Source organism: Parasteatoda tepidariorum, chromosome 8 (genome assembly GCF_982258835.1).
Source record: "Parasteatoda tepidariorum strain Cologne lab strain chromosome 8, Ptep-v5.0, whole genome shotgun sequence".
NCBI classification, from domain to species: domain Eukaryota; kingdom Metazoa; phylum Arthropoda; class Arachnida; order Araneae; family Theridiidae; genus Parasteatoda; species Parasteatoda tepidariorum.
In genome coordinates this window covers 69085856-69098493 of record NC_141762.1, presented here as the reverse complement: position 1 = coordinate 69098493, position 12638 = coordinate 69085856, and the positions used below count along the sequence as shown (strand labels likewise).

The 12638-nt window shown below is 29.4% G+C and overlaps 1 protein-coding gene across 1 annotated transcript in view; it reads left to right on the top strand.

Moving 5' to 3' along the window:
* Positions 1-12638, top strand: part of LOC147806266 (amyloid-beta-like protein) — a 174676-nt gene that overhangs the window by 121249 nt on the left and 40789 nt on the right. The gene's annotated exons all lie outside the window — the stretch shown is intronic.

The window sequence follows — 12638 nt, the reverse complement described above, 5'->3', positions numbered from 1 at the left end:
TCATTTTGATTTTGGAATCTAAACGATGTAAATCACGGCGAAACTAAGTGAAACTTTTTACTGCGTCATAATTTTCAAAACCACAGCCGTGCTGCCAACTGTAGTCCGTGGATCGAGTTTCAGACAGAAAGTAAAAGTTTATTAACAAAAAGCAAACAAACACATACAAATTTAAAAAGAACGCCATCTGGCGGTATAAAAAGAAAAAGACTTCGTAGCTATCCTTCCCAGGGAATGACAACATAACTTTTATAGAAATTCGCAGTTAATTAATGCATTCACACAAGAGGTAAATTGTTACCTACTTATTTGTAGTTATCTAAGCCTAGAAACGCTTTTAAAAGCGTTGCAAATGACGACTCTTTGGCTTTCTATATCTCCCCATTTTACTTATCTGCTATCAAAACTTTGGTACAGTTTGGATATGTTAATCCTTGATGGTGCATATTGAATTGAATCGCACAGAGGATGAAAGATAATCTGCTACAAAAGATTATATTCGCAGGGGAGGAAGCTCAGTTGATTGGAGAGAAGGGAAAAATAATGTTCTTTGCCAACAGCAAAATTTGATCTTCATAAAAAAAAAAAAAAAAAAAGAAGTTGAATGACTTATTTCCCCTCCCCATTTTATTTGAGGAGTATTATATAATGAGGGTTGGCATCCACTCTATTACTTTTGAATAGGATTACTTTCCTTTTTTTCAGGGGATGAGTATTAAAAGAATAAGAATAAGAGCGTATACTTTAGAGAATTGAATATTATTTTTGTGTTGTGAAATATGTATTTATGCGCGAAGTTTATGCAGGTTAAAGATGAACATTTTTCTTCATAGCTTAATCTGTAATTGTTATACATATTATGATCTTTTATTTAATAATTGACATGTTAGTTTGGATACGTACTATACGCTTCTAATCGTCTCCTTAACAATCAATAATTATAAATTTGAATTATAATACTTGAAATTTGTATGATTTTAGAAATATGTTTAAGAATCTTTTAAAAAGGCAGCATTATTGTAGCGGTCATTGGTTTTTTAGCTATGTCAAAATGAGAGATTTTATTTGTTTATACTGGACCCACGCAATTCAGCGCAATCAGCGAAAACTATCAGCTAGAGAATTATGACTTTTTGTAGCCATTTGCTCTTATGTGCAATAACGAGCAAGATGCTACACTTAGTTTAAATTTCGATTTAATTTTGGAGGAATTTATTAGTTAATATTTTTTTTCGGATTTTCGATGTAAAGGAAAAACTTATCACGGTAAAATAATAATTTTGAACAACCCCTCTCTTATAATAAGATAAAAGAATCTTTGACCTTATTTAAAATTCTGAATTAGTTTTAGAGCTATTAAATTTAAAAGATTTAATTTTTTTCTCTTTTTATCCAAATGCGTCACAGAGTGTTTGTCCCTCCCTCCAACATTTTGGAAATAACCATGTACAAACATACTGCTTTTTGTGTAAAAATAGATATGAGAAAAAATTCGATTTGAAGCTGTAATTTTATTTAAGGCTGTGTTACCAGTTTTCATACACAACTTAAATTTTATTACGCATAAGAAGAGTGGCAAATAAATATGTTCTATTTTCAAGCTAAGAAATTTTACATAAAAATTTAAAAATTAAAATATATCAGAATCAGTACGCTTTCATTTTCATTAATTTGCTATCTGGATTTCTGTCGATTTCTATCTACTCATAATTTTTAAAATCTGTTTAGTTATCGGACTAAATTCTAGTTTTTATATTAAAAAAATTATAGAAGTTTATTTGGGTGGTTGGATATGATGCTTGTTAATCTGTAATTCAATTCAAATGTTGGAAAGTTCTGTCGATTTCCATTTAAACATTTTCTAAATTTATTACTTTTCACATTTATTGAAAAACTCCTGCTCTTCAAACAAAATTCTTTTTTTATTTAAATCTGAATTTTCAGTAAAAAATATGTGTATTTATTAGTATCGCTAGTAATCATTTCTCTTACTTTGTGATCATAATATTAACATTAAATTCTGTAAACCTAGATACTGTATTTTCAAGATTTATCTTCTTTTCTTATTTATTAAAATAACATTTGCACTTTGAAACTTTTTAAATTAATTACTTTTTTTATTTATTTAAATTTAGATTTTTTTAAATTAATAGCGATACAATACATATAATTTTTAAGTAAAAAGTTTTAGTTGGGGATGATAATATTAATATTAAAATTCTGTCTGTCTTTATTCCTTCATTTTCTAGACCTATTCGCTCATCAAATGAAAATCTAGGTCAAATGAAAAATTATCAAGATATATTGTAATAGTTTTATGATGTTTCTAATAATACATTAAAGTCTAACTACAATTTATTAAACTTAATACTGCATATTTAAATGCGTTGCTATGGAGATGACCTCATTGCTAATGTAAAGAAACTCTATACTGCTTGAGAATATATGTCGTGAATGAAATCATTCACTTAATGGTTCTATTAGTTCTGGTTGGTATTAGCAACAATCAACTAATTTAATTGTTCCACTAAATAGCTAGAACTCGAATCGTTACGATAATGTTTGGGGTTTTCCATTTGACTAAACGTCGATCCTCGATCTAAATAATCTCTTAACTCTATTTGTTTAAGTAGACTTGACTCTTCGTGTTAAAGCATAGAAACCGAAATCAATAGTTCACCAGATAGTTGAAATACATTATTGTATCGCTCTCGACCTCAGTAATCACGCGCTTGTTTACTGTTATTGATAATTGTTAAAATCAATAATAACTCTGAAATCCTGTTTGTGAGTGGAATCTAGTCTGATACACGCTCACAAATTGGTGTTTAAAATTCAAATCTTTCAAACTTTAAATCGTAAGCCTAGAAAAAATTAGTCACCAATTGGCGATATAGTTTTGATTATTATGATACTTGTTATTGTATTACATTTTTTAGAAATGTTTTAGTTCCTTCAGGAAGCAATTCTACTTCTCAATTTTACCTCAGTCAATACTCCTTTTCTAGCAATAATTCCTACCCATGTTAAATCAGATGTGCAGTTGAGAGCAGTCTTTTATAGTTAATTCTCTTTCTTCATAAATAATTTAAAGTAAATTAAAAGTAAATTCAGGTAAACCTGCAGTAAACCATAAAGTTTCAAATGCTGAAAAAATGCTTTCAAAATATCAAAATGCTAACAAATGATTACAGGATTGCGGACTGGAGAACTTTTCCTGCAATTATTGGTTTGCTTTTTGATATTTAACATTTTTTTCAGCATATGAGACTTCATGGTTTACTTTAGGTTCAACTTTGCTCACTTTTCACATTTTTAATTTTAAACACAAATGGTGGTGAATGGCGTTCTCTTAAGAGATAAAAATAACTTTCTTTCAGTTTTGCCCCTGATTTATCGAATTGAATCATAGTCTTGGACTAGTCATTTAATTCGAATGAGAAAGAGCATCATTACTGAGAAAATATTTCGGGGCCAAATCCTTGGCCACTCGTTTTAGAGATTGCCAAAACTAAAAAATCAACTTGGACGAAACTTCTTGAGAAGGTAATCTACTCAGAGCTGTCAATGATAAACCTTAAATTTTTATCACAGATTTTCTATATTTCTTTATAAATGATTTACAGGCGAGAAATCATATAATGATTAACCTGGCTGGGAATAAAATATATAAACTTTTTTTTAATGTTTAGATTAAACTTTTTTTTTATATATATAATGTTTCAAATAAATAAAATCACTTGGATACTACCAGGAAAACATTTCCTAGGATGTTGTCCCGCAAATGCGTTATTCGTGTACCGGAGTACTATCGAATTTCTGTAATTTTCTTCTGTTTAAATCTCCCTCCTCCATTTGAAAAAGAAGAATCCCCGCCGGCGTTTGTGGCTTACTTCTGAGCTGTGCTCCATTTACCTGCGAGTGCTTTTGAATATTCTTTCAGGCATCCATATTCCTTTTTCTTTTTTATTTTTCCTATTCCTTTTTATGTTCATATTTTTGGATCAGCCAAATCCAATCTTTCTTAGTTTTATATCTCTTCAGTCATTCGGATCCACTTTCCCCGGAATTCCTTTGTTCTTCCCTTTTTGATTCGCTTTACCCGCAAGTCTTTAGCGTTACGGTCTTCCAAAGTGGCTACAAAAATTCCTGATGAGAAAGAATATGGCGCAAAGAAATAATAAAAAAATCAAACGAAGAAAAGGAAAGCGTGGAATTTTCCTGCTTTTATTTTTACTGTTTTATCCTGCTCCCAATCATTTTCCCGTTTTCTTCCCGCCCGCATTTTCTGGAGTCCACTGAGAAAGCCTTCTTAAAGATTAACGATCGATACGAAGTATTGTTCGTTATTATTATTAGTCTCTCTCCTGGAAAGCTCTTTATATTCTTTGGTACCCGAAAAAAAAATAGAATTACCACTTTTTTTTTCTGTATGTGTCACCAAGATTGGCGTAAAAGTGACGGTCATTTTCTTCATCGCCAACTTCAAACTATTCGTAATGAGGCAGAAAGCTATCAACAGAAAATGAAAGCGCCGTTCTTTTGCACGTTGGTCATAATACCTGGCGCAATGTTTTCGTTATAAGTATTAATGGGATGTTATTACGAGTATTGCTTTTGCTGAAACAAAGTGGATTAGTTTTATTACAGTGGAGTTAGTTCAATAGCAGTCTCTCCTGAATTATTTGGCGTTTCTTGCCTGTATGATTGGAGTTTGACTATGAGCAAGGATACTTTTTTTTTTGTTTCTGTTTAATCACGTACTTATTTTCATAATTGGGTGGTTATTACCTCTGCCATAAACTGTTTTATTTTGATTTGGATAAAGTAATTGCTTCATTTTTTTCTCTCGCCAGTTAAAAGATTTATCTGAATTTTTATTTAATTATTTATTGTTTTAATTTTTCTTAAATGTGTGTAATATATGCTGTTAATTTAGCGTGGGGTAAATATGCAAAGTAAAGAATGTGACAATTTATATTTCTATTAAAACTGTTGACTTTTAAACCATTGAAAATTTCAATTCATTTGTAACTTACAAATACAGCGAATATTGAGAGAATTTTTTCTGCTTTTGGAGTTGTAGAATCAAAATTGCGTAACAGACTGGGCTTAGAAAAAGCTGCAAAACTTGTTTTTTTGTTCAAAATGTTGAATCCTGAGTGCTAAATCCCAAAGTTGTTTTTCAATGGTAAAAAAAAAGTTTTTCTCTAAACTTTTCCTGTTTTTTTTCCCAACCCTGTATTTAAATATAAAAATTGTAATAAAATTTAGTGCGGTTTGATATAATTGCTTGTTATTTATTTTAATTTTTCTTGGAAGTAATTTTCATTTTTCAAGTATGTATATTAGTTGAAAAAGGAATGTCGGAAAGAACCTGGTTTAAACCGAAAAAACCTGGTTTAAACCAAAAAAAACCCTGTTTGTAAGTATACTTGAATGAATTGTTTCCGTGTTTATCTAACTAATTTCAGTGTAGTGAAAAAAGGTATTTCGTTAGACTGTGTTTTCTGCTGAAAATTACTAAAGATGCAGCTCATCGATGTACCGGTTAGTACCCTTAATCCAAATTAACCATTTGTACCGGTTAGTTCCCTTAATCCAAATTAGTACATTGATTTAAAATATCATATTCAAAAATAAGAATCATCACGAGGAAAATTCATTTAGCCCTTGTTATTTTGAAATCACATTTTTCTTCCAACTCATCATGCTGAATTGGCGTTCATCTTCATATGTGGAATTTTTTTTAATGAACTATCCACATACTTTAGTATGATACTAGTATTACCATCAATTTCTCTCTCTCATTGACATATAAACCTTTTATTTTTGAAGGAACAATGGACATATCTAATAAATTAATTAGTGGCATCGAAGCCTGTCTCAATGTCATGTTCAGAATCAGTCAAGCATTAACGACAGTTCTACTGGCTGATCGCTTAGGTGAACTTTCAATCAAAATAATTGTATTACCGTTACTGCTGTTCTCCGAGATGGAATTTATTCCATTTAAAGACGAAGATAAAGTGAAAGACGGGAAGAATATGATATAAAAAAAACAGTTTTTGAACATCTACAGTTAATTATTATCTTAAATTGTTTTACGTTAATTCCTTTTCAATGTAAGCTATTCTTTAACGTATTTACCCGTTTAAAAACTTTATTCGCTTGAAAAATATATAAATGGCAAATAACAGTTGACTTGTTTCAAGACCTTCGAAATAGGCTCCCATTTTCAAGACTCGCTGGAAGTGAATGGATAGAAACAAAAGTGATTTGAAATATAAAAAGAACGCAAAGTTGCCCGCGAAAAATGAGAAAATAAAGGAAATAAACAAAACTAGAATAGTTCTGATTTTCATATTTCTTCTCTCTAAAACTAGTTCTGATTTTCATATTTCTTCTCTCGGCTACTGTAGTTTTTCCTGTCTTGTTTCTCACCTTTATTTTTCCATTTCTCTTTGGCAACTTTACGTTTTTCATTACAAATCTCTTTTGTTTCTTCTCATTCACATCTGACAATTCTTGAAAATGGGCGCCATTTTTTGAGCGCTTGAAACGTGATGACTGTTATTGTCGATTTTAAAACGAATGAAGTTTTTAATCAGGTAATACTCTTTAAAGTGCTACCCAAAGATTTGGTAATCCTAAGGTTAGATTGAAAAAAAAAAAAAAAGTTTGATCTTCTTTCTAAAAATTTTCAGAAGAGACCAATAAAACTTCTCGTCCAGGTATGCAATGAAAATGTTCCGTATTTTGTAATCGATGTCATTGATTTGTTTCAAAATAGTTTTCGTCGTTAAGCATTTTAAAGTAGTTTTCGTCGTTAAGCATTTTAAAGTAGTTTTCGTCGTTAAGCATTCTTGCCGGAACCGCAAATTTCGATCGAAAATTTTTAGTCAGACAGGACATTAATAAGTGCGACTTTAGACAATACATTCTAAGTAAAGCGACATAATTTAACTCTTTGATGTTAAAGAATAGTGGATATATATAAAGTGTAAAGTGAATTAGGTACTTGGTACAAGAACGAATAATAATAATATGTATTATATATTATTTATTTATTTTAAATTCGTTTATTTTGGCTAGAAATAAAAACTGAGCTTACTTTATTTTATGGTTAAGCTGTATTTCAAATAAATAAAAATAAAAAATAAAATTTTTTTGAAATATTTTTAAGAACTTCATGCTCTGATTTTGATAGTAAGTGTAATAGCTAACGCAAATAAAGATTAGAGATTAGTATTGTCCATGAACAATAAAAAAAGTCTTTCAAAAAAAAAAAGAAGCTTGTTTTGCAACTATATAATGCTTTGCACATACTTTTCTTATTGCTAAAGATTTTGTTATTATTACTTTTTTTTTTATTATTCTGCTTTGAAATGCGGATATTATTTTCTCTTAAGCGTGAGATAAATACAATTTTCCTATTTACTTTTTGTCATTCTTATTGTAACACATTAATTCGCTATCTCATGTAATAAATTGACGCCTACACACATTTACTATTCCGGCAGGGTAATAAAGATAACGATATCGAAATACGTGAATGAAGTTTTTAATTTTTTTGCAAAAGAAGCTAATGCTCTTAAATGATTCCTTAAAAATTATCTTTTTAGATTATTAATTTAGGTAAAAATGAATAAAGCTCTTATGTGATTTAATTTTGTTACAATTTATATAGTTGTAGGGTTGACTTTTAATTTAATTAAAATATGTTAATCATTTTACCGATTAGTCATTTTTATCCAGATGTTAGTGCATTTAGCGACTCATTAATTTGTAAATATTGAGTTATATTTAATTTTTTGAAGGTTTAGTGTCAATATTTGTTTAGATAATTGGTTTTTCTGAAAACTTGCCCTACTTGGAGGAAAACTTAATGATATAGTGCAACGATTCCCACATAATGTACCGCGGTAGAGTTAAACGGGTTTCGAGAGGACTGGTTTTTCTTTAACATTTTTGAAACCTTTAGTTATATTTAAATCCAATCACTAATTCAATATTTACTTAACGTTTCGGTTGCAATTACGATATTATTTAAAATAAAGTCAATAAAAAAAAGAAATAGCATATTTTTTTCGTAAAAGGAGAAATACATAACTTTTCGAATAACAATGTATTAAATAAATTATGAAAAGAAGATGGATTTATAAAATGTTGCATTAGTATTTTCCAATTGCGTTTTTGTAACGAAAAAGTATGTTAATAATGAAATGTGTTTCCCTACTAGCAGTTTTCAACGTTTATAACAGTTCTTTTTAGTTTTCATTTCAACGAAAACCAAAATTCAGTTTATTTCTTTCATTTTCAGCTTATGTTAATACACCAAAAACAGATTCATAACTAGACTAGATTCAGCTCCAGGCCTGCAACTGTACTGTCGCATATAAAACCTATCTAAGATTAATAATGATAAAATAATGAAAAGGGGGCCATTTTTCATATATTTTCAAAATAAATAATTTTTTATAGGTTAATACGTTCACAATTGTCTCTATATACTTTAGTTATTAAGTCGGGTATTGGTTTATGGTTAGTATTTAAGTCTTGAACGTATTATTTGTTGAAGGAATGTTGATCATTTAAGATTCCATGCCTGAAAAATTGGTATTATTATAGTATTACTGAACGAGTTGTGTTGAATTAGAAAAATATGTATTTCTGTGCTTGAAATTAATTATTTGGTTTGTTTTGGCACTGTGCTACGGGGAAACATTATCCATTTTAAACATACTAATTCTTGATCAGTATCGTGATGTTTCCTTCGAGCATCCGCATTTCAAATATTGCTTTTAACATTGTTTTTCGAAGCTCTGTCGCTAAGGAAAATAAAGGAGTCTCAGTTTAAGTGCCTTACAAAAAATATCTAATTTAGCGACATTTTTTCAATGGAAATTATAAAAATCACTGCGTTATTATCAGTTTTTGCAAAATTTTTTTCAGCTCAGGTAATGTAGCATTGCAGTAAGTTTTTAAATATTAAAAAATAAGTTCACAAACGCTTTTCATTTTCACGAAACTGAGGCTTAGCTCAATATTGACGTTTGCTCCATTTTCAAAATAAGCATAGACAACTCTGGCTAAAGATAGTCTAATCGTGCGATATCAGTCATGAGTAAAATGCAGCAAACTCACAGCAGTTATGAAATTAGCATATTATTCGCCAAAAAAACATCCTTTCACATGGCGGCTGAGCTTTCGAAAAACAGCCTAAATCCAATCACTTTCCAAGTCCTACTCATCTCTGTGTTATTTTAAAAGAAAAAAAAAAGTGACCCCAGAGCTGAAAACGTAACTAAACAAAATTCCAGAGTTTTCCAACATCCTCAGATTTTATTTATTGCTTTAGCCTGGTGCTTTTATTTTATTGATAGGAAAAAGATTTATTTTGTACCTCCTCTAGAGTCGAACCCTCAGAGGGATCAAAAGAAATGTAACTTCTTTACAGTTATAAAAGACGACTGAATCGATCCGGGGAAGATTTTTAGCCTCTAGGTTTCGCCGACCGAAAGGGAATATGACTCTCCTTTTTTGGAAAATAATACAGGAGTCACCGGATTGGTGAAGCTGGTCGCCATGGAGAAGTAACCGATTTCGCAAACAGCACCCCCGATCCATATTATACCCATAATAAAATAACGCCCTCTCCGACCACTGCTAATAATGAGAGTCGAGCACATTGTATTTCATAACACCCTTCTTTTTTTTCTTTTTTTTAGTTGGAATTCGAGTGTAATTTCTGCCTTTTATTTTAAGTCGGCCATGATGAGTTTTTTCTTTTTTAAACTTAACCTTTCTTTTTTTGCATATTACGAAATGTGCTTCCTAGACTAATTTGGCATAATAGTTAGAGCTTTGACATTTAGTAGTGTAAGCTATTACTATTATTTTTTATATATTTTTCTTTAGATGTGTCTAAAAAAATAAATAAAAATACAATTTTTAATTTTACGGAATTTTTCCATTTTCTTCCAGTTTAAGAAAATTCCTCCTAAAAGTATTTAAAAATATTAAAAGAAATTTTTAAGCTTTCTCTAATTATTTAAAATGAATTCAAAATTAAACAATAAAAACACTTCTTATCTTGCTCATTTTGAATATTAAATGTTTAGTGCATTAAATATTTTACTAATTAAACATTTTATATTAAGCCCATTTAGTGTCAGTCATACATGAAAAATACTGAAATTAATTTTAATGTGTTGCAATTTTTAACTACAAAAATACTTAAATTTCACTGTTTCTGAAATAATTTTAGATATTAAAGGCCATTGTTAGCTTGAAATGTTTGTTTTTTTCTTTTCATTTTTTCTGTTGGCAGTTATGAATATAATTGACCATGTGAAATGGAATAGTGGTAAGATAGTTGTCAAACTTGTTTCTGGTTAGAATTCTGTTTTACTGCGAAAGTGTTAAATTGAGGAAAAGCATTCTTCTTCTTTTTTATCCAATTGTTTAGTAGTTTGATAAATTAAATACTTTTATCTAAGGAATTGATTAACTATTTCTCACGTTTTTTTCTCCATTAAATTCAATTAAAGATTGGTGAAATCATACACAAATAATTATATTAAATATTAAAGCTGTTACCAAAACGTATCTTAAAAAATTGATGCAATAAATTTTATGTTCAGAAATTTCGTACTTATTGCCAAGGAAAAAATTATAAATGCATTTTGACAGGAAATAAAACTCAAGGAATTATAGAAATACATATATTTGTCATAAGCGTATTTTTATCTCTTGCCTTAGTATTATTTTGTAAAAGGTTATATATAAAATTTCCATTATTATTGCTTAAAAAGATTTTATTTTCCCCCTCAATAATCACAATCTACCATAAATATATTTACCATAAATGTATTTTTTTTTAATAATTTAATTATGATTTTTTTTTCGCTTTTTCATATATTAAATTTCTTTTATTAACCAAGTGACTTAAATTATTCATAACCTGTGGTAGAACGGTTATGAATGTTTCAATGCAAATAAAGTTATATTGAACTTTGTATATCGAATGTATTTGCAGAATAGTTTTCCGAAATTTGAAGATAATTTCCGACCCCAAAAATCCCAGATTTTAACTTGTGCAATCTGTAGCAACATGCCGAGAGATATAATCCACTTTACAAAACACGTATAACTTCATATGCGCAAACTGAACATCAGTTACGCTATGTTTAAAATTTTTATGTCCGGAATATGCAAATTCGCAGGAAAAACTACATCTCTCCCCGAGGGACATAAGTTAAAAAATATGAACAAGCTAACTGTTTGCAAATAAAGGATTTTATTATTTTTTTTTATCTTGAAGCATGTGGCAGCTGTATTCTCAGCTGTCAAGTTACGAGCAAAGTGGTCCATGCAGCTGGAAAACATCTGTTTGTGTTGAAGGGAAAAGAAAGAAATCCGGTTTTTGCAAAAGAAAAACCGAAATTTTTTCCCTCCTCCCTGCGAGATGATGGAAAAGCAATAAAGGGAAGAAATTTATTCTCTTGGAAAATAGATCTTTTACCTGATATCATCACACAAAAATAAATTGAGTTGGGTGGTAGAATTCAGAGAAGGATAAAAATGCAGGCCGTCAAGTATTTCATTTCTCAACCTTGTTTTATTTTTGACGCCTACGCTTACTAGTTTTCATCAACATCTTATTGCCTTCTTTATTGGTTTGTGTGTTGAGAATGAGCTCAGTTTTGTTAGCTGCAATAATATGATGGGAAGAGTTATTGTTAGATATTGGTGCCGAAATTTGTGATTGATTAATTTGAGTTTCTGTCTTTTAAACATGCGTTTGTAGTGTTGCGATTACCTCGATTTTGTGTCAGCTTATTGATTTAAAAGAGTAAAATTTTTTTATAAGTGTTTTTTTCTAAAAAAAATTATTTCGTTTTCATTTATCATATCTCATATTCTTTTATTATTTACTTTTTTGTTTATTTGCTTATATTTTTACTTATATTATCCCCTCCCTGTGAGATGATGGGCAAGAAATAAGGGGAAGAAATTTATTTTCTTGGAAAATAGATACCTTTTACATGATATCATCACACAAAAATAAATTGAGTTGGCTGTTAGCAATCAAAGAAAGATAAAAGTGCAGGCCGTCAAGTATTTCATTTCTCAATTTTGTTTTATTTTTGTCGCTTTCATCAACATCTTATTGCATTTATTGTTTTATGTGTTGAGGATGAGCTCAGTTTTCTTAGCTGTAATAATATGATGAGAGAGAGTTATTGTTAGATATTGGTGCCGAAATTTGTAACGGATTAATTTGAGTTTCCGTTGTATGCGTTTATTTTATTACGATCACTTCAATTTTGTAACATCTTATTAACTTAGAAGAATAAATTTTTTAATTGTTTTCTTTCTCAACAAGATACATATTTAACACTCTAAAATAAGGTAGCTTAATTCGTCTTATGCATGTAATAAAAGAAAATGATGAAATAAACTATGAACAGGGTTCATACTCCTCCTGAAATTCCTGAAAAACTCCTGAAATTAGCTTTTTTTTTCTAAGGGCCCTTATAACTCCTGAAATTGGTGTTTTAACTCCTGAAAATTAAGTTTTATATCCTGAAAATTTTTTTACAAAAATAAAAAACGATTCTTATACGGAGAAA